This window comes from Papaver somniferum, chromosome 3 (genome assembly GCF_003573695.1).
Source record: "Papaver somniferum cultivar HN1 chromosome 3, ASM357369v1, whole genome shotgun sequence".
In the NCBI taxonomy this organism is placed as follows: domain Eukaryota; kingdom Viridiplantae; phylum Streptophyta; class Magnoliopsida; order Ranunculales; family Papaveraceae; genus Papaver; species Papaver somniferum.
In genome coordinates, this window is record NC_039360.1 from 13,176,500 (window position 1) to 13,201,762 (window position 25,263).

At 35.6% G+C, this 25,263-nt stretch overlaps 3 long non-coding RNA genes across 3 annotated transcripts; 2 read left to right on the top strand and 1 right to left on the bottom strand.

The window, feature by feature from the left end:
- Positions 1 to 1,133: 1,133 nt before the first annotated feature.
- Positions 1,134 to 1,695, bottom strand: LOC113360941. Its single transcript, XR_003364876.1, has 2 exons — positions 1,548 to 1,695; positions 1,134 to 1,429 (listed from the first exon to the last, which is right to left on the bottom strand). It is a non-coding gene; the product is annotated as an uncharacterized LOC113360941 (long non-coding RNA).
- Positions 1,696 to 2,571: 876 nt separating this feature from the next.
- LOC113360942 lies at positions 2,572 to 3,142 on the top strand. The gene is made up of 2 exons (XR_003364877.1): positions 2,572 to 2,745; positions 2,895 to 3,142. It is a non-coding gene; the product is annotated as an uncharacterized LOC113360942 (long non-coding RNA).
- A 16,034-nt stretch (positions 3,143 to 19,176) lies between these two features.
- Positions 19,177 to 19,817, top strand: LOC113360943. The gene is made up of 2 exons (XR_003364878.1): positions 19,177 to 19,377; positions 19,572 to 19,817. It is a non-coding gene; the product is annotated as an uncharacterized LOC113360943 (long non-coding RNA).
- The last annotated feature ends 5,446 nt before the right edge of the window (positions 19,818 to 25,263 follow it).

Below are 25,263 nucleotides of genomic sequence, written 5' to 3' on the forward strand. Positions count from 1 at the left end.
CATCCAAAAATATGGCTGCATAATTCATTATGCATCGAAAAATATGGTAGCATAATGCATTATGCATCAATTTTGTATATATCCTCTAAAATCAATTTTGTACATAACTTGTCATAGATGCATAACTTGTTATGCAGTCGAGAAAATGGATGCATAACCTGATTTGCATCCAAAATATTGCTGCATAATGCATTATGCATCGAGAAAATTGTTGCACAATCTTTTATGCATCGAGAAAATAGATGCATAACCTTATATACATCTGCAAATATAGATGCACAGTTCATTGTGCATCAGTTTTTTTTATATACGCACTAAAATCAACCAAAACAATGACTACATAACTTGTTATAAATGCATAACTTTGTTATGCAGATGCATAATGTGTTATGCAGTTGATAAAATGGTTGCATAATTCGTTATGCGTCTGCAGGATGTGTTATGCATCCTTTTTGGTGGCTGCATCATGGTTATCTATCAAGTTTTCGAAAATTTGCTTAAAATGATGATCACTTCCGATTTTTTCGTGAAAAACAAAAATTTGATATTGTTGTTTGTACTCGTTGCGTAGCTCTCTTTAAAAGATTTCCAACGATATAAAATTTGTAAAATTCCAAGGCGCGGATTTTTAGATATGTTATATCCAAGTTGCGTTGCCAATTATACCCCTGATGCATAACGCGTCATGCGGATGCATAATCCGTCATGCAGACATTTTTAATAATTTCATATAATTATGGATGTCACGAAAATAATTATGGGTGTCACGATACCTAAAATTAATTATGGACCTGACAATGAAAAAATTATTTTTTTTGGGCGTGCGCCTAATTTTCCCTTTTGATTATGTTTCTTTAGTAACCAGCCTATTGATCATTGCCTGTCCAGGTACGAAACCATTTTTGGATGAAAATTTTACATTCCTAATCACGTTTCGAGGACACCATGAATCTTTTTCAATTAGTAACAATCTTTCAGTGAGTTTGATTTCCTTAAGATTCTATCATTATTGCTCAAAAGAGAGGTGAAAGATGAAGATGCAGAAGACTAGCTAGTTCATTAGCTTGATAGCCTTCATCGAATCATTATCTTTTGAGAGTATTCTTTTGAAAGGCAGAATCCAATGAGAGAAGTTGAGCAAGAGAAGAACCTTCATCTTTCTTATCAGCAATTAAAGTTACATTTTCAATTGAAACTTCGAAATTTTTATAGCAAATTACAAACCAAACCAAATCAAATAATATTTGAATCGGGCATGAATTCGAATACCATTCTCTCAATGTGCAGGGAAGTAATGAGACTCGCAGAGAAAACAAATTCAAGCAAATGAACAACGGGGCCTAATTGCATTCCAACAAGGTTGTCAAAAGGAGCAGGATCTTCATCATCTCGCGTAAACAGGAGAGAAAGAGAAGGGATATCTGCAGACCTGCATATCACGTTGACAGCAAAGAAGTTAATGCAACAACATATAGCTATAACAGTCTCTTTGTTTTGAGAAAAACAGCCAATCCGACTAGCCCTATAACAGTCTCTTTGTTTCAAACCTAGAAGAGAAGCTCCTACATTATAACCAGCCAATCCGACTAGCCTTTGCTCGATCAAAATTTTCATGATTTATAAGGGCTGATACCAGTCCTATTAGGGGATACCATTCCATATAAGACAATGATCTGAACGTTTCTAGCAGTTGGATTGACCGAATGGTATCCCTCAGTAGGACTGGTATCGGTCCTTATAAATGATGAAAATTTTAGCTTTCAATTTCTTAGTATTTCTAGAACGTGATCCCACAACAATGATGCCAAAGTATAATTCATGATAAAAGAGATAACTTTTCTTTACATAATGCTACTTTTCTTTTCCTTTTTACCAAAGAGATAACATTAATTTATTACACAACGCATCTATACTGTACATTTTATCATTAGGAAACAAAGACCAACAAAGACTTTGGATTTCAATTTTCCAAATTATAATAACAAAAAGAACCTTAAGAATGAAACTATAAATACCCTTAGATCAACTGCAGTGGTGCGATCAAAACCAAAGATCAAAGATCAAAAAAAAGACCAAAATTTGGGTTTAGTCCGTGTTGTGACGCAACGATACATGATTAAAATTTCATCAGGCGGACTTTAAAAGTCCGCCCCATTTTTTTTTTTTGTAAAATTTCATCAGGCGGACTTTAAAAGTCCGCCCCATTTTTTGTAAATTTCATCAGGCGGACTTTAAAAGTCCGCCCCATTAAAATTTCATCAGTCCGCCCCATTCTTTGCAACTTTCATCAGGCGGACTTTTATCTCATTCTTTTTTTTTTTATTTAATTAAAATTTCATCGGGCGTAATTTAAATCTCCGCCCGTTAACAAGCGTACTTTAAATTTACGCCCAGCAACAAGCGTACTTTAAATTTACGCCCGACTATATTAGAATTTGGGATTTGGTCGCGATCATATTTGGTCTGGAATTTGATTTTTGGTTGGGATTTGATCTTTACTCCGTCCCACTGTGTTACTCTCATCCCAAATTTTTGGTTATACTCGCCCACTGTGGATGCTCTTACCTAGGATCTTCATAAACTCATCGACTAAAACCAAGAACAGGAAGAGAGAAAAAAAAAATAGTGCTAAATTTCTATAGCTTTTGCGAGTTCTCTAGATTTGTTATTCTGCAAGTATGGATATAGTCCCTGTTTCGGCTAGAAGGATGTTCCGTGGTGACGGCGATGACAATGGTTCCGCGAGTAAGAAGCTAGTACTTTTTTGTTATATATTTGAAAACATAACGTATGTTTTATTTTTATTTTCATTTCATCAGTGTATAAATGTGATGAGAAGTGTATTAATTCTATCCATATGACTAACTAACTATTCATTTTTGAACTTATTGCAGTCTTTCCAGAAAAACCCTGATGTTTACGCTCGATTGAGTCCACGTCTGGCTGGTTTAAATTGATGGATCTTGGTTGGCCAGAATTAAGTGTGGATTTGGTGAATTAATATGAATATTTGTGTGTGTGCTTAAGTTGGTTCGTCCTATGTATCCTCGTACATGCATGTGGTAGTTCGGTATGTAGTATTGTGACTTTCCTCATCATGCAATATATATAAATAAAAGGGATATTGCTATTTCTCATGTTTGATTTTTTCTTTCACTTTCACCTGACACTAAATATTCTTCCTGTAACGACCCGTCCTCCATCGATATTGTCCCCACTTAGTCATGCGGTTATTCGGCAGTGTGGAATTTTCAACGGGTATCGCTGCGGTCATCCACCAGTAACTTTCTAGAAGGTCATCCATCCCGGGATTGTTCCCGCCCGAACACGCTTAACTACAGAGTTTTTTACCAACTCTGGGGCCAATTGTGCTGAAAAGGTCTCGGTGTTAGGAAAGGACAAGTCATTACTTATATTCCATTCGGCCAACCATTACCGAATATCGGGTATTACATATCCTGTTCTTTTGTTTGGGCTCTGCTACCTTTGTGCTTTTATAATTATACACGAATTTAGGATACAATAAGAACCATTTTTTGGGGACCATCGATTTTTTGTGGGGGACCATGATTCTATTTTAGGCAAGACATTATAAGTAATCCTAAGTCACCCCTTATCTAAATGTTTTTCTTAATACCAAACTTATCCTCCTTAATTAAATGTGTTAGTTTAATGATTAATTAGTTATTAGTTAATGATTAGTAATGATTAGTGATTAGTATGATTAGTTACCATTAAGAAGTTCTATTACAAAAAATTGAAGAAAAAAAATTGCGAGAAATTTTAATTGTTTTGCGATTAAGTTCGGTTACCCAAATTTATGACCGAACCTAATGATTAGTGATTATTATGATTAGTAATGATTAGTGATTAGTATGATTAGTTACCAGTAAGAAGTTCGGTTACAAAAAATTGAATTTTTTCCTTGCGATCAAACCGAACCATATATTTGGTGTGACCATTAAATAGTTCGGTTACAAAAATATTTGAAACTTTTTACGATCAAACCGTACTTAAAGTTCGGTTAAGAAACATTTTTTGCGACGTAACCGAACTAAAGTTCGGTTGGGAAATGTTTTTTGCGACGTAACCGAACAGTTAGGAAATATTTGTTGCGACGTTTTCGGTTACGATTTTTTTTGTGACGTAACCGGGAAATGTTTTTTGTGACGTAACCGAACTGACCAGTTCGGTTGGGAAATGTTTTTTGCAACGTAACCGAACTGATGTTCGGTTGGGAGTTATTTTTGCGAAATAGCCAAACTATTCTTCATGTTCATCATTTCCATTAGGTTCGGTTAGTTCAACAAAGTTTTTTACATAATTCCTAGCCGAACTTTACTCCGCAACTTCCATTTCAACTCATTTTGATGGTTAATACTCATTTTTTCAATCAAAAACCAATGACAAATATTGGTTTTGTGAGAATACCTTTGTTAATGATGTAAATTAAGTTATATATATAGAGGTGGTGGTGGTTTGTGGTGGTGGTAGTCGGAGGTGGTAGTGGTGGGCGGCGGTGGTGGGAGGAGGTGGTGGTTATATATATATAGGTGGTTATTAGGTTAGTTTTAAATTAAATTAGGTTAAGACTAGGTTAGTCATTTCCACACTTTAGGACACCCCTTATAACTATAGGGAAGGTGACCTAATAAGACCATGGTCCCAAAAAAATCATGGTCCCAAAAAATGGTTCTATAATAAAGCTTCAACAACTTAATTGGATCAAAAATTGTACTCTTGATTTGACCAAGAACACACTTTAAAATATTTGCTCGTATTTAGAGAAGACAAAAAAGGAAAACTTGTAATAATTGAATGAGAATCAATCACACGTACATACAGAAAATTCAGATCCACTGGAGATGCTTTTTTATTTCCAACAGATATTTATGTATTGTTTTGGAGGAACCACCTCAAGGAACTCCTATGTATAGAGGCGACCTAGCTTAGAGCACGGGTGTGCAGTTGTACAATCAGTCCAGACGGCTCCGAAGCACAATATTAAGTATTTTGGTTTTTCTTTAAGGTGTAAAATAGTATTTTGTTTTTTTTCCCCTTAAAAGAGGTGAGGAAACTTTTTGCACCACTTCTCTCAAAAACCTGGCTCTGTACCTGCCTCCATGAAGGCAAAGAAAATGCGAAAGCAATTTTCATTTCAAGCTATCTATAATATCCAACATCCTTTTCGATTATTTTCTGTTTTAAAAACCGCAATACTGAGTTGCAAGTTACAAATTTCAGACTTGGTATAATAACAATACCGACTAGGATAGACTGCCTCAAGTTTTGTTTAACAAATCAGTCCCATTCAGCAATTCAAAATTAATTCAGCTCATAAATAAATAAGGTGATATTTGTATGTAAAGGGCATGCTCAGTTATTCAGTTCTTTTTATCTTTCCTTAACGACTAATGGTTCATATTTGTATGTAAAGGATGGGACAAAGTTAAATCATCCAGTTTACTTGGACGGATAAATTAGGTTTATAATTCACCTTGACACTTTTAAGACCCGAAAATTCCGTGGGTATTACAGGGGGTTATAAAATTCCATGCAGACTACGAATTCTATGTGATTGAAGTTGTGGTTTTTGCTTGGTATTGGTACTCGTAAAAATCAGTAATTTTCTTTGTAGCAGCCTTGAAAAATTTTCCTAATTGAAAATGATTGTCATGTACCAGGGTGTGCCCTTACCGTTTACTTATTTGTATTTAGTAGTAGTTCTATAATTGGTAGCCTTTAGTTTATAAGGGAGTGTCTTTATCAATTGTAATGGTGGGTGTGTGATGTAACCACCTGGACTCTTGGGAGTCGTTGATGCTAGGTTAGGAAGGGGTAGCTTTATAAGCAGATTCAGTCCTGTAATGAGAGTTATCAAATTATTAATCAAATTAGAACTTTGTTCTTCTTAGGCTGTGTTCTTTGAACTCAGAGAAGCTCGATTCTTCGGAATTGGGAGAGGTTTATCCTCAATCTATCAACCCCACCTTGTCATTGTAATCAGGTACATGACAATTGGTATCTAGAGCTGTTCGATTCCGCTGATTTTTTTTTTCAATGGAGGTTTCTGATTTGGAAGAGTTTTATCCAACAGAATTCACAGAAGTTGAATTATTATCACAGAAGATTTATGGCTTGGAAAGCCTTCTAGCTAGAGTAGAAGAGAAGATGGATGATGAACTTCATCGACCTCCTAATATGATAGCTGGATGGATGCGTCTCTTATCAAGAGAAATAAAGGAAATTCTAGTGATGGAGCGTAAACTATGTGCTGAGAATTCAGTTGAACGTCTTGAGTTACTCCAATTGGTGGTTAAAAAATTGAAGAGGATGAAGGAATATATCGCTAACAACACAGAGTTAACCCTAGTTGATTCAGATACGATAGGGGATTCCACTCAGAAATCTTCAATTCCATTAGCTGCAGAAGAAGATGAATCTCTCGATTGCTGCGATGAGTTAATTCCTTCTTTTTTATTCGATGAAGAAGAGGATGATTCTCATATTACAGAAATTACCAAAGCTGAAGTGAATGATGTCGACAGCGAGAACCATGTGCTGAAGGAGATTAGTTATGAGAACCTTGAAACCTTAAGGGAGTTAATCATGATCCACAACGAGTTGAATTGTAAGGATTTTCTTACTCTCCTTTTTGATTTAACTCGTTCATTATTAGACCGAGGAAAGAAAATCGAGCTGAGTTTAGGGAATTGTTGGTTTCCAAAAATTTATTCTGAATTTGGGTCTCAATTTGATGTGGGCCTAAAATTGTTGGATGGATACTATAGAGAACTTTTTCAAGAGTTGATTTAGAGACATGGGTACTGGTCAGATTTAGGGTGTAATGGTGTTTCTAGTATTGCTTAGAAAATGTTTGGTAAAATGCTTCATTGGGTTATTGAAAACTGGATTGTAGTGATGCAATAATTGCCGCAAATGTATGAGGCCAAGAATTATTGTTATCCTTGTCTCTACTGCACTCGCAGGATTTTTGATCATGGGAAAGAATTTGAACTCATTGCTGGGTACTCTTACTAAAAAAATTTACTTTCTGTTGGGAATTACTATGCTAGTGATTATCATGGAGAAACTGTTCGTAAGCTTGTTTTAAAACATGGGAACCCACTAGACTTTTTGTTTCTGGATCTAATTGCATTTGTATTGGGCAAAAAGGGTGACTATGGTGATCACAATAAACCATTTATTAAAAGATCGGTATGAAAGAAATTCTTGATATTCTTGTTGACAAGAGTGGTTGAAATTGAGCAAGCTTATCAAAGGATGGACACAGTAGTTCACTGGGGTATTGTGTTCTGGAATTCAGTGGTCACTCAAGTTCTAAAGAAGTATGGTGTGGGGAAAGCACAAGAATGGTTTCTCTATCATGGGGTCTGTAAAGTGCAACTTCGAGCTTCTTCTTATCATGTGGTGCTGCTCTTGGATGTTGTTTATTTTGACCAAGTTCTTAAAGAAGTTTGCATACCTAACAAGGTAAATGACCTAAAACAAATTACTTATGAATGTGTTGTTTCTCCCGATCCTGCTTATTATCGAATGTTGTTTGATCGAGGTAAAATTGGTGAAACCTTGTTGTGGAATTCTCATTCTACGATACTAGATGCTACATGTGCGATTGTATCCATGGGGAAATTATTCAGGGTTGTAGTTGATAGACAAGAAGGTGATGTGCTACAAATTCTATTGAATGGGTTTAAATTTCTTCTAGTGCCTACAACTCCAGTTGTCAGAATTTCTAAAATTCGATTTTATCTCTCAACAACTGGCTTCTTCTTGCACTTTTATTTGCTCACATATGATGCCTGTGAGAGTCTTTCGATTCGCGAGAAGGTTACGATGAACATTCTGTATTCCAGTTGGAGTTGCTTGCACAAGTTTTGCCGTGTTCGATACCTTCTCTCTTGTTGCAGGAAGATGTGGGGTCCTGTGTTTCCACCAAAGAAGGGTACCTGTACAAGTTCTCCCATAGGGATGGTGGAAATTCATATCTTTGTTGCTATTTCCTGTCAGCTGGGGTCTTCAAATGGGTATGCACCAAGCTTACTTTTCACTGGAATTTCTGGTTTTTCCCCTCTCACAGCATCCACAATCATTAAGGATTGTTATAGGATTTTAAGAATGGATTCATTTTTATATGGTGGTCCATTACATATATCTGTCACTGCAATTCAACATCCAGATGCGTTATTGTTGGTCGTCTTTTTAAAGTTGAAATTTCAGTGGTTTTCTACGGGTCTGTGGATTGTAGAACATGAGAAGCTAGTGCTACGAGACATATATACGAAAGCCGCAGCTCCTATTATAATTTGTACCATGGAAGCATCTGTAACTACTGCAAGGAAAGTAGATGTTTTTCTTGTACTCATGAAAATCTCAGTTACAGTTGAAGTGATGAAGATATTCGTAACGGCTTTACAAACCTGGATCCACCTTTTGATCATTACCATTCAGCTCATGGTACCCAAGATTGTCAGTATTCATCAGAAGGAGAATACGGGGTTGTTTGAGGAACCTGAAACAGTTCAGCCAAAGGGAGATCATCTATATGGAATACCAAAAACAGGAAATCCACTATATATTCGATAAATTGACTGCCTCCTAGAAAGGGTCTCTGAGGTTGTAGTAGTTCGGGAACATATTGGAGACCGATCTAAGTTGATCAGCAAGCTAGTGGTGATTGCCAAAACACACCTCAGGGGATCTGTTTTACTGATGATGGAGGTTACCACCTGTGCGTTGGGTGAAATATGTAAGGGAGCTATTGCAGACCAAAGGCCGAAGGGAAATGACGGGCAGATGACAGATGGGCTTGGTATAAGAACTTTATGGGCCTCACATGGTTTCTTTTGTAAGAACGATTTTTTGGGGACCATGGTTTTTTGGGGGACCATGGTTTCTTTTTGGGTAAAGACATTAGAAGTAAATCTAGGTCACCTCTTATCTAGATATTTATATTAATACCTAAATTACCCTCATGATTAATTTTGGGTGATGATCAGTGAATGATTTAGTTAAAAATAATTAGTGAGATTAAATTAAAAGATGGGTTTATTATTGTGAAAACTACAGGGAGACCCATTCTTACACATTTTCCTACTATGAAACCCACCCTCACAAAATCTCACGGGTGCACCCAAAAGCAGCCAACAAATTATTTGCAGGCCCAGAATTTTCAAAATTCGTTTATTTTCTTTTTTATTTCCCTGTTTAGCCTCACTTTCAGTTTCAGTATATCCTGTTTATTTTCGAGAGATTGATTATCGAGAGATTGATTCAATTTACTCAGCAAGCTTTAGCCTCACTTGTCCTTGATTACCGAGAGAGATTCAATTTACTCAGCAAAGCTTCAGGTTCGTTCGTTTTTATTCCAATCTTTGATTCTGATTCTTTTTTAATCTTGATTCGATTCTATGTTTTAGTTTCTGTAAGATTAGGATCTATTATTTTAGGTTTCCGAAGCTTAATTTAGTTTTTTGAATCGTTTTTTAGATCTTTTAAGCTTGTTTTTGAATTTTTGTTTATTTTCTAGGTTTTGAATTTGTTAACATCAATGTAGATCTTTTCGATTAAATTTTTTTGTTTCGATTTCATGTTCCGATGTTGACATACCAATTTACTAGGTTTTGCTTCTGTTCTGTTGGATTTTTTATTTGATTTGTTTTTCCATTCTTATTTTTGATCTGTTATCTGTTATTAATTTTGATATCCTGTTGATTTCTCATCTGATTATGGTTAATGTAGATTGTTTGCTGTTGTTGATTTGATCTTTTAATTTTGAGTAAGAATTTTTGTGAAGGAATATGCAGGATAGATATGTTTGGTTTTTTCTCTTTTGTGTTTTGCAGGGTGAAAATGCCTGTTGGTAGTGCACTAGCTGTAACTCACTACTTCAGTGAATTCTTAGCACATCCTGTTGATGTCTACACAACTTTGGAGTCTTTGAAGACAGTCGTTTGCCAGAACTGGACTCGTTTATTACCGCATCATGTCAGATTTTCCTTAAATGATGGAAGCAAGTTTGTGCGAGTTGATTCTGATATTCTGCTTCAATTTTTTGTATCTCGTTGCCACTGTAAAGGTCAGAAGAGCTTTGATTTACTTGTCGAAGTTGGCTGTCATTCTTCCAGAAGTCGTAGTAGAGCTTCAAGTAGTCGTGTAATAGAACCTGAACCCGAACAAGCTATGGTGAATTTCCTTGAAGATGGTTCTGTGCCTGTTAACAAGGTTCTTAGGACTGAAGGTTGGGATAAATTACTTGGTGAAGTTGGTAAAGTGTTTTTTGGAGGTGTACTAGAGGTACGTATCGTAGTGAAGAAATACGAGTTAAAAGCTGGGCGTGTTCTTGTATATAAGAAGAATGAACCTAGCAGGTTCTATGCAAAATGCTCAAAAGAAAATTGCCCTTGGGAGTATAAGGTTTGTGCTGTTGATGTTGAAAACAGGATGCTTAAGGTTAAGAAATATGAGAGCAGTCATACCTGTGGTGTTGGAACTGAAAGGCTTTTCCACAGGCTTAGCAGTAAATTTGTTTCTATTCTGATCAAGGATGAAATCCGAAGTGATCCGAGTTTCAAAGCATCTGATTTGGCGAAGTTTTTCAAAACTAGCTACGGGATCAATGTGAAATACTACCAAGCTTACAACGGAAGAGAGAAAGTGTATGAGGATATATTTGGTGATGAAGCCATGTCGTATTCGCATCTTTCATGGTATATAGATTCCATTCGCAGCACAAATCTTGGGAGTTGGATTGATTTTCAAGTTCAAACGGATGAACCTGAAGCGAACGAGGATAGTTCAGCTGAATTAGAAGATGAGGCACCTTCAAATAAGTTTGTGCGTCTTTTTATTGCTTTCGAGGCATGCATCCATGGTTACCGTTACCTTCGCCCCATGGTTTATGTCGATGCTACCTTTCTTACAGGGACATATAGAGGATGCCTCATGGATGCAACCGCTATCAATGCTGAAAATGGTAATTTTTCTGATAATGCATCCTTTTTATATATGTGCATAATGTCTCATGCATTATTTATTTTTGATGCATAATGTCTTATGCATCATTTAGTTTAGATGCATAAGACATTATGCATTATTTGTTTTCACTTTTCTGGTTATGCATCATTTCTGTTTTAGATGCATAATGTCTTATGCATTATTTAGTTTAGATGCATAATGTCTTATGCATTATGGTTTTCACTTATTGATTTTATGCATCCTTTTTATGCACATGCATAATGTCTTATGCATCATTTAGTTTAGATGCATAAGACATTATGCATTATTTGTTTTCACTTTTCTGGTTATGCATCATTTTCTGTTTTAGATGCATAATGTCTTATGCATTATTTAGTTTAGATGCATGAGCCATTATGCATTTTTTAGCTGCACATACTTCATGTAGACGCTGGCTTGATTTTATATATTTTTTCTGTGCAGGATTCTTCCCACTAGGCATGGCCCTGGTACCTGGTGAAGATAATGATAACTGAGAATGGTTCATGAGGAATTTGAGTAATGTTCTTGATCATGATCAAAGGCCAATCACATTTTTATCTGATCGTGCAGAAGGATTAAAGAGAGCGATTCCATTTTACTTTCCTGGAGCCTTCCATAGTTTCTGCTATTATCATCTTAAGATGAACTTACCTATTAATGCATCTGACGAAAGGTATGGTGCATTTATTGATTCATTTCAAGCTGCTGCTTATGCTCTTAGTCGCGAAGGTTTCCAAACTGCCATCGCTACTATTAGGGGTCTTGGTTGTGGTTGGGTTGCCGACTATATTGAAGATATCCCTCCAGAGAAGTGGTCAAATGCCTTTTTTCAGGGTTGTAGGTATGGTAGGACATCTTCTACTCTTGCCGAATCCTTCAATAGTTGGATGAAGGTACACAAGAAGCTCCCTGCAAATGCTCTTCTGGATCAGATAAGGAAGGATGTGATGAGTATGATGTCAGAAAGGCGGAATACGGGTAATAGTTTCATAACAATTCTCACACCGAAGAATGAAAATAAGATGAAGGCTCTTATTGATGGGGGTTTAACCTGGCTGGTTATACAGTCCGATACTCATGTTTATGAAGTGGAAGGAGGGGACAGTTCTCATAGTGTTAACCTTGAGGCAAGGACATGTACCTGTCAGAGGTGGCGCGTCTATGGGTTTCCATGTGTGCATGCTTTCGCATCGATAACAATGTCTGGTTCTAATCCATATGATTTTGTTGAACCTTATTTCACTACTTCATACTTCAATAATGCCTACAGTCATGCAATTCATCCTATTCCGAACTATAACAGGCCTGAAGTTTATGAAGGTAATGATATTATCGATGTACCTGATGTTAGGAGGTCGCCAGGGAGACCACAAGCTAATAGGCATTTGAGCAGATATGAGAAGCCGCCCAGGAGAGCTATTCGCTGTGGTAATTGTTTTGAGCTTGGTCATCATAACAAGCAAACATGTACGAATCCTACCTGTTACAAGAAGCCTCCGAAGCCGCCGAAGCAGTCTAAGGGAAGTTAAAGAAGAGCAATTATCTTGTTTGTTTCTTCAGACTATTACTTTTATGTTTGAACCTTATTCATTTTTCTTTCATTAGTTTCTGTATTAGTTTTTATGAACAAGTACTTTTTCTGTACTTAGTTTCTTTTTTGTATTGGTTTTATGAAAAATACTTTTTTTTTCACTGTGTGTTTTTCTGCTTCTATCAGATAATGTTTTCGTTTTTATTCTTAAATGCATAATGGATTATGCTTTAGTTTTTGATGATGCATAACTTGTTATGCATTAGTTTTTATGATGCATAACGTATTATGCGTTATTGTTTTGAAGATGCATAATCTCTTATGCATTGTTTTTCGAGGATGCACGATCTGTTATGCATTTATTCTTTTAAAGATGGTGTCATAACGACTCATGCAAATGTGGTTCCTTCATGCATCTGCATAACAAGTCATGCGTCTGCATAACAAGTCATGCACATTTATTTTATTAGGAATAACATGTTATTCAGGTTTATTTTGTTGCATAACTTGTTATTTAGATGTTTATATGTAACCTGTTGTTCCTTCATTTTCCTTGTAAGATTTATATCATAGTACAGTTAAATGAAATAAGATTGCAGCAAATAGAAGCACTGAAACCAGCATTGATATATAATAAATATATATATAAACATCGACAAGATAACATAAGTTGTTCTGACAAGAACTACTAACTACTTTCCCATTAGTTTTCACTCCCAAGTTAAATTTCTCAACCTACCAACAACACACAGGTTGTTAAAACAAAGTTATGTTTGAGCCTTTCTATTATGCACAGCTTCACATTTGACGCTCAGCTTCATCACATTGACGCGCAATATCATCCCAGATGTCTTCATTGGCATATATCGCCCAACTGTTTCTAAGATCCGTCAGCATTTTCAATACCAGACTTACTCTTTTTTTGTTGGCTTTTTCTACTGCATCTTCCTTTCCCAACTTCAGCCATTTGTCCCTGACTTGAGACTTCATGCTCATCTTCATATAATAGCATACAAATATGAGGAAGTCGGGATGATGACCTTGTTCAGGAACAATCTTGGAAAAAATATCCTTGTATACAAGCGGTTCCCGCTTTATATCCACGATTTGTGGTGATAGATTCAGTTCATCATATCTTTGGATCAAATACGGCATACAAGCTTTTGCCATTATGAGAGCTTGTTTCTTGCAGTTATATTTATAGCCTTCAACACTGTTATAGTAGTTCCACTCACCCTCTGAAAAGTCATACTCTAACAATGTCCAATGTGTACCAGCAGGGTTTTCCTTTGTCATATAGTTCATTGGAATGAACATTCTCTCAACTTCAATAGGGAGATTCAAGATGAATTCTCCAACAAATTTGGCAATCCCATCTTTCTCCTTTGTTTTAACAAAGAACTGCAAAAGAAATATTTCTTAGGAAAAAAAAGTTAGTGGATGCAATTGAAAGGGTGCACAACAGGTGTAGAAAACAATGCTGAATAACTTGTTATGCAGTTCAATCTAGTTGCATAACATTTTATGCTGAAGTAATTATATGGGCATAAGATAATATGCATGAATGACTTGTTATGCAGCAAAATGATTTTATTTTCTTGATTTACCCAAGCATCTGGCGTCATGAATGCAGACTCCGCATACCTATGTTCAACACTATCAGCCATCTTTTCATTTTCCCGCTTCTTGAACAACCTATAACTGTAGTAGCGTACTACTTGGTCTTCTAAGTATTCGTTGTTCATTAGCTTCCTTATTATATCTCCGTGAATCCGAATATCCCACAAGTACGGGTCTTCTCCTTCTCTGATACTCCAAGACGAATTTCTGCAGATGACATAAGACACAATTGGTGAGATGTTTTATTCAAGTGACATGCGGCAGAACCATAAACTAGAGGGTTGTGTTATGCATGGTTTTTTTTTTAAGCATAACTTGTTATGCATTTATTTCATAAGAAGCATAACCTGTAATGCATTGATTTCTTAAACAAGCATAATAAATATAACAACATTTTTTGCATAACTGAACATGCATTAAACATTGGAGCTGCATAACATGTGATGTACATATTTTAAACAATGCATAACTAACCATGCATTAAACATTGGGAGCTGCATGACATATTATGCAAACAAGCATAAAGGTATTTTTGATGTACTTACAGGCTGTTGGCATTCTCAAAGTATGTCTCCAGTACTTCCATCATGGCTGGTTCTATTGTATCCTTGTAATCTTGAAAGCATTCCATTGTTTCCAGCGGAGGTAATTTTCTGAACGGCAAGCCAGCAGACGTACGTGGATTTTCTTCTTCAACTTTATTCTCACCAGGCTTGTCTTTTTGCTTCTTCTGCTTCTCTAGCTCACAATCTTTGAGTAGTACACTGGTTGTCCTTTGATTCCATGTTGTCCTTTCCTTGATTCTTCTTACCTTGCTTCCTGGTTGCTTCCCATCCTCTTCTGCCTTGTTTGCTTTTCGCTTCAATACTGACTTTTTCTTCAATGGTGACCTCTTCAAAAATTCTGTTCTTGGTACAAACTCCCCTCCTACGTCTTCTTCCTAGAGATTCATGTAACCAAAATGTGTTAGATATAAACAGTTTATTATGAAATTAAGTAAATAGTTGATTAAACAACAAAACAACAATATAGTAAACAGTTTATAGTTGATTAAAAATAATAAGTAGTACGTAGTTGATTTGACATTAATAAAAATACCATAATAAAAGATGTTATATTTTAGGTACCAGGTTTTTTGAAACGGTCTCCATCTCAGCATCTTCATTATAGCCTTTTTCTTTTTCAGCATCTTGTGTGGCACCAGGAGTTAAAGGATTCTCAACCACCATCTCCTTCTCTGCATCAACAACCATCTCAACATCTACTTGTTGTGGCTTTTCAGCCACTGGCTCTTCTGGTTGTTGTGGTTCTTCAGTTTGATGTTGTGGTATCTCAACAGCGGGTTGTTGCAGATTTTCAGCTTGCTCTTGTGGTCCACCAGCATCATCTTTAATTGCAGCAGCAGGTTGTGATAAATGCAGATTAAATGTGGGCACCACATATTCTTCTGCTTTCTTCTGAGTTTCTGGAAGAATGTCATCATCATCACCGGCCAAAAAGTCTCTTTCCTGTGCTTCAAGTCTTTCTTGTGTTGTTGCTATATTTGGTGTTGTCTCCAATTCCACTTGAGTTTCTGTTTCCTTGTCGTCGCTGGAGAGATTAACAGCTTTTTCCATGTCCATGAACTTGAAAGGTGAAGACTGGATACCTTGAATAGCCGTTTGGTCTTGGCTACCGAGTCTGATAACTTCTGGAACTGATTCTTGTGTAGGTGGTTCAGTTGAAGATACCAGTTCAACAAGAGTCTCATTCCTTGGCAAGTTTTGGCTCAGTGGGTCGCTTGGCTCAGCTGATGATACATTGACACTAGGTCCACCTGACAACTCCTCCTGCACTTCTATGTTGCCACAATCAACGAGCAATTCCTTCACATAATTATACAAATTTTCATTGAAGTCTACTCCACTCTGTCTATTCCTCTCCTGAGCAATTCCTTTCCCTTTTATGCAACCTCTGTCGCATATGAGTTAATCATACAGAGTTTCTCGACATCCCCTATCCTCTAATAGGAGGTGAACATGTCTTTGTTTCAACAAACATGCTTAGTGGCTCCAAATTCCACCCATCATATCTCACATTGGTTATTAAAATAACTTCCGACATCATGCCACTGAACTCGTACTAGTTTATTTTCAACTAAATTAGCATTAACTTTCTACTAATTAAGGTTTTACGTTGTCTACAATTACTGCCATTTGACCAGGAATTTTACAAACAAAACAATCACCCTTAATTAAAGTAATGCTATATTTAGGTCTACGAAACATACCTTTCTTACAAGAGCTATGCATAGTGTTGCATTTGACGTTCTCACCTTTGCCATCTTTGGAAGATTTTTATATTCAGCCACATGCGCCTATTAGCCATGTCCCTCGTAGATGGCACCTTTATTCACAAAACACAATTCCGAATCAGAAAGTATAATATGAATTTTGAAGATAACATCTGGATTTAAAAACTTCATTTGAACCACCATTTCATAAAACTCATGGTTATCCCATAAAAACTAATATTGTCAACAACAAATTTCTGCTCGTCAGAATTTTTCAGGAACATTTATCTGTTTTGTAAAATATCGAAAAAATACTTTTACAACTCCAAAAATTCTGAAATTTTACGTGGGTAACTATCCAGATGTATACTACATTATGACAAAATAGTTTATCAAAATTCTCTCTAGGTTAAGATATAAACTCGAAACTCTACAGCTGACCAAAAAATTCATTTTTTGCTTTTTCACTCCACAAATAACATCCATGATTGTTGGGTGCTATATTAAAGACAAAGAACGATCAAATAAACAAAATTTATACATACTTATCTCCTTTATAATGGAAGTGGAAGTGGTCGGATTGACAAACTGGATGAGCTCCCCAGAAAATTTTGCAGACCCATAAACATCGTTTTTACCCATTGTTACAGATAGAAAAGACTATTGTGTTAAGATTGTTGCAACTGTAACAATAAAATAATCAAAGAAGATGTTAAAAATAAATTTCTGAAACGCTTAAATAAACACTCAATGGAATCAGCAAACAGAGGATAGAGTCACGTGTTCAACACGCTGTCCTTAACACAATAGTTGACCGGTACGCCTCAAGAATGAGTGATGCCTATACCCTATGGTCAAGTTGTATCCAGGATAAAACTGCCCGTTGCAAGTATTGTTAGCACTACAATACTTGCCCACTCATACGAACTCAACAACAATGGCACAAAGAATAAAAACCACACAGAGGGAGAAAGACGAAAAGAAGAGGATAGTAGCTCTTCTGGACACAAATTGAAATGTAAAAGTCGAATTCTTTTTATAGGCAAACGGAGAGGGTGAAATCAATGCACATTAATATGCGAATCAATACTGCATGCGAAATAATGCTGCATGGTGTCGACATAATTTTGCCATAAAACAGTCAAAAAATGGTAAGAAAAATGTCGACTTCCATGCACATAAAGCCGTTAAGAAAATTATTTGTGGTTAGAAAATAAATTCACCCAGGTCACACGCCCCCCACATTTAAGACAGAATTTTAATTTGATTGTAAAATATTTAAGGAAATAATTTAAAATCATTTTGTCAAAGTGATAAGTCTTGGTTGATCCATGTCCACGGCGTAGGCACGAGCCCGAGCCCTAAGACTAAGTGAAAGCAAAAATATTTCTCCCCACTCGTTCCACCCATATTGTTTTACTAACTATCCATAAAGGAATAGCTATATAGTGGAACTCCTCTTTAGATATATCCAATGTGGGACTAAAGGTTCTATTTCATTCACTCATAAGAAAATGAGTAAGTGCTCTTAGAGACCCAAAGGTCCTAAGTTCAATTCCCACCAAGACCATAAAACCAAAACAATAAACTCATTTTCTCCAACATAAACTAGTAAGTCAGCAGGCAATAATTGATAAGTGCATAATTCATATGACTTTAGTGTCCATTCCATATTTGTTTAAGCTATTATTCTTGCACGTATTCGTATTATTACTCTTGTTTTCTCTTATTTGTCTCTATTAGGTGAATCATCCAAAAAGGAGCTATAAAGTGATAAAAAAGAGTTAGGAAGAGAAGTATTCCAAGTGCCCAAGTCCAAGAGAAGTTAAAGAAATGCGATGGAAAAGAGCAAAACGCTCAAAATCAAGAGACAGGCCAAAGACCAAGCTTAACTCATTCAAATTCAGGATTTCTCATCACCATCTTGAAGAGAATTGAAAGAGGAAAAAATTCAAAAAGAATGAGGTCATTCCGAGTTCGGACGAAAAAGTTGTGGGCAAAACAAACTTTTTATCGTTTACCGAAGACAAGCAAGTATGCAAACGGGTATGCATACTTATTTTCCTGGATTTTATTACAAAATTAAGTATGCGAATGTGGGAGTTTTATTTGTCTAGGCCTTTAAGTCTTTAGATTAGAAATGTTTACTTCACAAATCAAGCACGTCACCCGATAAAAGAAAAAAAAAACCTCGACATTGTCACACCGCACATTTTGAAGCCCAACGATACCTCTCAATACTGCCGGGCAGTATGACGCATTGCATTTCGTCTCGAGTAACTTTGGATGGCACAACAGGAACCAAAAGCTGCCATTGTGTGCGGTGACCTTGTCCGCATAGATATATGCCGATGTTTACTCTCCCAGTTGCTCCTCTTTTTAGAAGGCATATTTATCATATGAATCCCAAGATCAATACCCGTGCAGCGTGCTCCATCACCTTGGAGAGAAAGCCAATCCGACTAGCCTTCGCTCTATCAAAATGCTAGCTATCAATTGCTCAGTGACTCGGACTTGCTAGAATGTGATCCCACAAAAATGATGCCCAAAACAATATTCATGGTAAAAGAGACAACAACCTTTCTCAAATAAAGTTACTTTTGTTTGCTTTTTTACCAAAGCGATAATGTTATTTTATTATAAACGCATCTATACATTTTATAATTAAGAAACAAAGACCAGCAAGGACTTCGAATTTGCATTTCATAAATTATGATAACTCAAAGTGGAACTATAAATACCCTATATGTGATCTTCACAAACTCATCAATACTAAACCAAGAACAGAAACAAAACTTACTAGATTCCTACAAATTTTTGATTTTTCAAATTTCTTATCGTGAGAGTATGGGCATTGTTGCTTTTACCGAAGAATTCCCTGTTTCGGCCATAAGGATGTCCCGTGGCGATGGCGATGACGGCAATGTGGCCTTCAGTAAGAAAATTGCACTTTTTTTTTTATATATATATAAGTTTGAGGATATACGGACGCTTTTGTTTTGTATTTTAAATTGTTTCACTAGTATATAAATGAAGAAGAAAACATTAGTTTTTGCGCCTTTCTGTTCTGCGGATATCTATCCGTGATATGTATATATGACTAATCTATTCATTTTGAAACTTATGCAGTACATCCAGTGAAACGTTGAAGTTTACGCTCAATTGAGTCAAGATGTGACTGGTTTATTTTAGTGAATCAATCTTTCTTGACCAAAATTAAGTGTTGATTTGGTGACTTAATATGAATATTTGTGTGTGTTCTTAAGTTCGTTCGTCCTATGTATCCTCTCTTACATGTATGTGGAGGTTCGGTATGCAATGTTGTGCCTTTCCTCATCATGCAATAAATAAAAGGGATATTATTACTATTTCTCATGTTTCTCTCTTGTTTTTTCACTTTTACACGATGGCAACTATTCTGCCAAGTGCGCCTTTGTTGAAAAATTGGGCTATGATGTCTTGAGGATTTTTACTTTTTTTCATTTACTTTTTTTATAGAAATCAGATTTCAATTCCTTCGAATAAAAATAGTGATTATACGATTGTTTATAAGATTATCAAAAACACCAAAATACAAGATAATCAAAACCCAATACAAATGATGACACCTATTATAAGTACATAGCGAAGAAAAAAAGCCATAAATCGCAAAGACATCCAATTTTCGTAGATGCGATAGTAATAAATGATGGTGTGAACCAGAATCAACTCCGACCATTTAAAACAATTATCTTTCTCAATAAAAGATGCTCCAAGTAAAATGGATTATCTTTCCCAAAATCTTGTAAACCCAAACGACTCTGGATGCCCTAAATCCCACTTGTTGAAGATTAATCTAAAGCGCTGCCGAGCAGAATCATTGATGTTTTTGATGATTCGAGCATAGCAAACCCAGAAACACCACATAGATTTGAAAAAGTCGTTATTAGAGCGAAGAAAAAATCCTCGTACGGACAAAGAAAAGATCGTCCAAGAAACGAAGAAGTGTGTCCACAGATACCAACAATAACAGAAAAAAAACCTAAAAACCTGAAATAAATTATTTTTATTCATAAAAGACTAAAAGTCATTACTCAGATATAGTCCGAGAGGACTAAATCTGAGCAAGATGAAGAAGGAAGCTCTAGGACATTATTTTTTTCCTTTTAGGAGAGAGGACGGGAGAAGGAAGATAGGGAAGAATAATGAATTAATCAAGGGAATTTTGATAAAGTACCCTGATTTTTTGATACCCACTAAAAAAATGCCCCCATTTTTTTCAAACTTGTTAAAATGCCCCATTTTTTTCAAACTTGTTAAAATGCCCTTACAATTTACTTTCACGTCTTGGGCCCACATATTGAGTGAATAGTCGTTTACCCTGTCAAAAAAAAAAAAACGGGTCAAATTACCATAGACCACAACCAACACTAAGACTAAATCGAGTGAGAGAAAGTGAATCTCATCTTTTTCATCGACACTCTTTCTTCTTCCTTTTCTTATGTTTCAGAAAAGAGGAAAAAATTGGCGATTCAATTAAATCGACAAGATAGTTGAATCGATATTGTTTAATGATTTATCATTTTTAATGAAGATTAAAGTTAATGGTTTCATTGATGACGACGACTGGAAAGGAAAAGGTGATGTCCGGGTAAGAAATTTTGAAACCCTAACTTTTGATTTTATTAGATCTGTACTTGCATGATTTCGAAGCTTTTTCTATCATTATAAAGTGAAACCTTAACTTTGTTTTTTGAAACCCTAACTTTTGCATCATTGTTTATCTTTTTCTTTTGTTTTTTTGTGAAGAATCTTCATTACCCATCATTCTTTTTTATTGTCTTTCTTTTCATTTTTGTCTGTCACTCGGGTCTGAAAAAACATGATGTCTGTGAAGAATCTACACTCGAATCTGATGAAACACTTTTATAAAATCAAAGAAATAGAAATAATAATCCCCATAAAATATTAATTTTTTAATTTTGTCAGAATTTTGGTTTTTGTATTTCTGTATGTACTGGGTCTGTATTTCTGTATTTGGTCTGCATTTGCATGAGTGGTTTATAATATATTATATTTTTGGAATTTTCAGTGGCAACATTGATAAGTGAAAAACCAAGTTTAGAGATATAAGTTGTTATTGCATTGATAGTAAAATAGAGTTTGCTTTCAAACAGTTACAAAGAGATAAGATGAGTCGGAGGATATTTGAGCAAATGGTTCACAAGAAGTTATGTTTGGAAGATATAGATGATATTATTTTACTGTGGATGTCAGAACATGGAGTTCTATGGACTCTAAAGAATGATCATGTTTTTTTTTTTTTTTGGAGAATGACATAGTAAATGGCAATGGTTTTATTGAGTTGGTTGTCAAGATTCAAAATCCAGAATGGAACAAGGAGCTCACAAGAATACAAGAACAAAGTCACGTCAAGTGAGAAGAATCCCAAGACTTGGAGGTGAGAAAAACAAAAGTGTAGGTGGTGCCACTGCTAGGAAGTTGTTTGGGCAAGGCAGTTCACAACCTACTCAACCAAGTATTGTTGGTGATAATTTTAGAGAAAGATCAGGCAGTACACTAGTTCAAGTAGATGAGGTACCAATTTTAGTTGATGATGATTTTGATGAAGAATATTGGTTAAACAAAATGAAAGAAAATGATGAAACTGTAATTCAAATTGAGAACAAAGAAGTGGATGAGTGCCATCCTGTAGAAGATTCTGAAGTTGCACCTGCTTATGCTAGTGATGAAAACAATGAAGATGCAAGTGATGCTGAAAATGAAAGTACAGATGAATGTGCTTATAACCTGCACACTTGATTTACTGTTTTTGTACCTTTATGCATTTAATATGAAATGATGCATTAGTTACTGTTGTACTAACACTTTAGTGTTATGCAGATAATGATGATTCAAGTGATGATGGTGCAGAAGTAAATGACCAAGGTACAATATCGACATGACACTTTAATGTTCTTGTTCTTTATGGTTGTAGCATATTATTGTTTTTGTTTTGTTTTGTTTTGTCTTGTTTAGATGAGTGGTGAAGGTGTAGAACTAACTAATTATTTTGGTTTGTATTTTTTTAGGTAAAGAGGGTGAAGAAGACCCTCAATATTACAAGAATTTCCAAGCTGATAATCCTGAGTTTGAGGATGAACCTGGTGAGCTGTTTGATGACTCGGACCTTGTTCAACCACTGGATCCTTCACAAATGATTGTATGTACTGAATTTCCTGATAAAAATGCATTCCAAAGACATCTAAAGCTTTTATGTGTATTAAATGAATGTGAGTATAAAGATGAAAAGAGTCCCAAGAAAAGACTTAGGATTTGATGTGAAAATAGGTTTAACAATAGAGGAAATGTTGAGTGTCGCTGGTTTGTTTTTGTTTCAAAACTACAACATCAGTCTGCATTTAAGGTGAAGGGTGTGAAATTAACCCATACTTGCAAGGGGAGGATTATAGAAGAGAAGATAATGAATAGATTTGCAGACCCTCAATTAGTAGATGAATTTATACAAGACAAGTTCAAGAATAGCCCTGGAAATGTAATCCCAAGACCAAGACAAATTCAAGAGGATTTCAAGGATTCTCATCTCATTGATATTATTTATCATACTTCATGGAAGGCCAATAACTTAGTAATGAAAGCTAAATATGAGAGTTATGAAGAGACTTTCAAACTAGTTCCCCAGTTTTGTAAGATGGTGTATACTCCAACAAGAATTCAGTTGCAACTTTCTCGTATTGTAAGACTGACATGACATTTGAGTTCATGACAATAAGTTTTGCCAAAGCTATCAAAGGATGGCATGAAGGGTTTAGATCAGCTATTGGGTTAGATGCTTGTCATCTAACTGGTAAGTGTGGTGGTGTGTTGATGGCTACAACAGGGTTATATAGTCAAAATGGATTAGTCACACTAGGAATTGGTGTTTTTCCTACTGAAACAATTAATAATTGGACTATGTTCCTCACTGACTTGAAGCCACTACTCTTAAGGCATCAAAAGCCATTGACATTCATTTCAGATAGGCAAAAAGGGATACTTAAAGTTGTTCGTGTTGTGTTCTCAGACTCACATCATAGATATTGTTGGAGGTGACTGAAACATTTATTTGCTTTGAACATAAATTTTCTTAGAGTTTGCTAGCTACTTATAAGTTTTTGTGGTTTCACTCACTTGTATAACAATTTCAAGAAGCACTTTAAGGGACAAAATTCGTATAGCTTACTATGGAATGCAGCCAAATTCTATAAGAAGAAACATTTCTATGTAACATCCGACATTACTTTTATTTTTATTATATGTTGATATGTTTATGGTTTGTATATGTGTTATTATATGCTAATATGTTCATGGTTTGTGTATGTTGTATGTAGAAACATATGGAAGATATGAATAAGTAAAATCTTGTTGTTGTGGTAGTGTACCTTGAAGAGGTTGGTGTTGAGTCATGGTCTAGAGCCTTTTTTGATGACACTAGTAAGTGTGAACACCTAAATAACAACTTTAGTGAGTCATTTAATTCTATGGTAAAACATCTTAGGGACAAACCAATATGTAGACTAGGAATTCTTTATAATCAGTTGGTTATGAGTTTGTTTCACAAAAGGAGAAAGGAAAGTTCAAAATGGAATCCTACTGGATCGGTTCCTACTGCTATGAAACTGATTGGTAATATGTGTAAGTTGGTTGATGCATTTAAAGTTGACCCATGTGTTAGTGGTAAATTGTATGAAGTTACAAGTGAAGGTAGTAAGGAAGCTTTTATTTTCAACTTGGATGAAAAGCAATGTAGATGTCTACAATGGCAACTCGGAGGGTTTGTTTGTTGTTTGAAGCCATTTAGAATTGATTGGACAAAGTAAGTACATAATGATATTGTTTTTTTGTTGTTTCTCAACTTTACTATGTCTGTATGCACCTATAAAAACTGCATTGTTGTTTATTTGGTAGGTAATGCTCTCATTATTATACAGTTGCTGCATACAGGGCTACATATACTAGTACAAATCTTCACATTGGCCACACTTAATCACCGTGTCCATCGGCTTTTGGTCATGGATTTTTTTCACTCCAAAAATGTGGCATCAAGTGCCGTGACAAAGTGGTATCTTTATGGCTACATAACTTTGAGTGGATATAAAATATGATTTACCATGGCCATAACTCTAAAACCGTGTCTATATGGTACTCATTATTTTTTTGTAGTTAAGCATTTTCACTATCACCATGGCCATAGGATCCTTATAGACACACAATTTAATTTGACCGTGGCTAGAGTTTACCTTAAAGCCACATATATTTTATTTTAACCCTGGCCTTTGCTATCAATTAGACACGTAAAATTTGTTTTATCTGGCCAATTCATGACTTACCGCTGCATTAAACTTGTAGCACCATGGCGATAAATTTTCTAAGGACACACAATGTTTTTTAACGTGGCTATTGTATACCTTCACGACATAGGGAACCAGTAAAACCATGGCCATAAATTTCTTATGGACACACAGTAAGCTTTGAACGTGGTTAATGTATACCTTAAGGCCACATGGATTCATATTAACGATGGCAGAGTATAATGTGGCATATTGACAATGTATAGTTTCGGGTGATATTTGGTACAACCATGGCTTAACCCTCCAAATTACGCTACTGATATATATGAATCTACCGAACCGCTATTTCTTCCCCCAAAAAATGTACAATTAGAAGCGAAAATATTCAAAACATCAAAACATTATTTATTTTAATAATAAAGGGTAGTTACATCACTGACCAAAGCCTCTTTAACATAAGGAAATGCGATAACAATGACCATTGCTCCAGT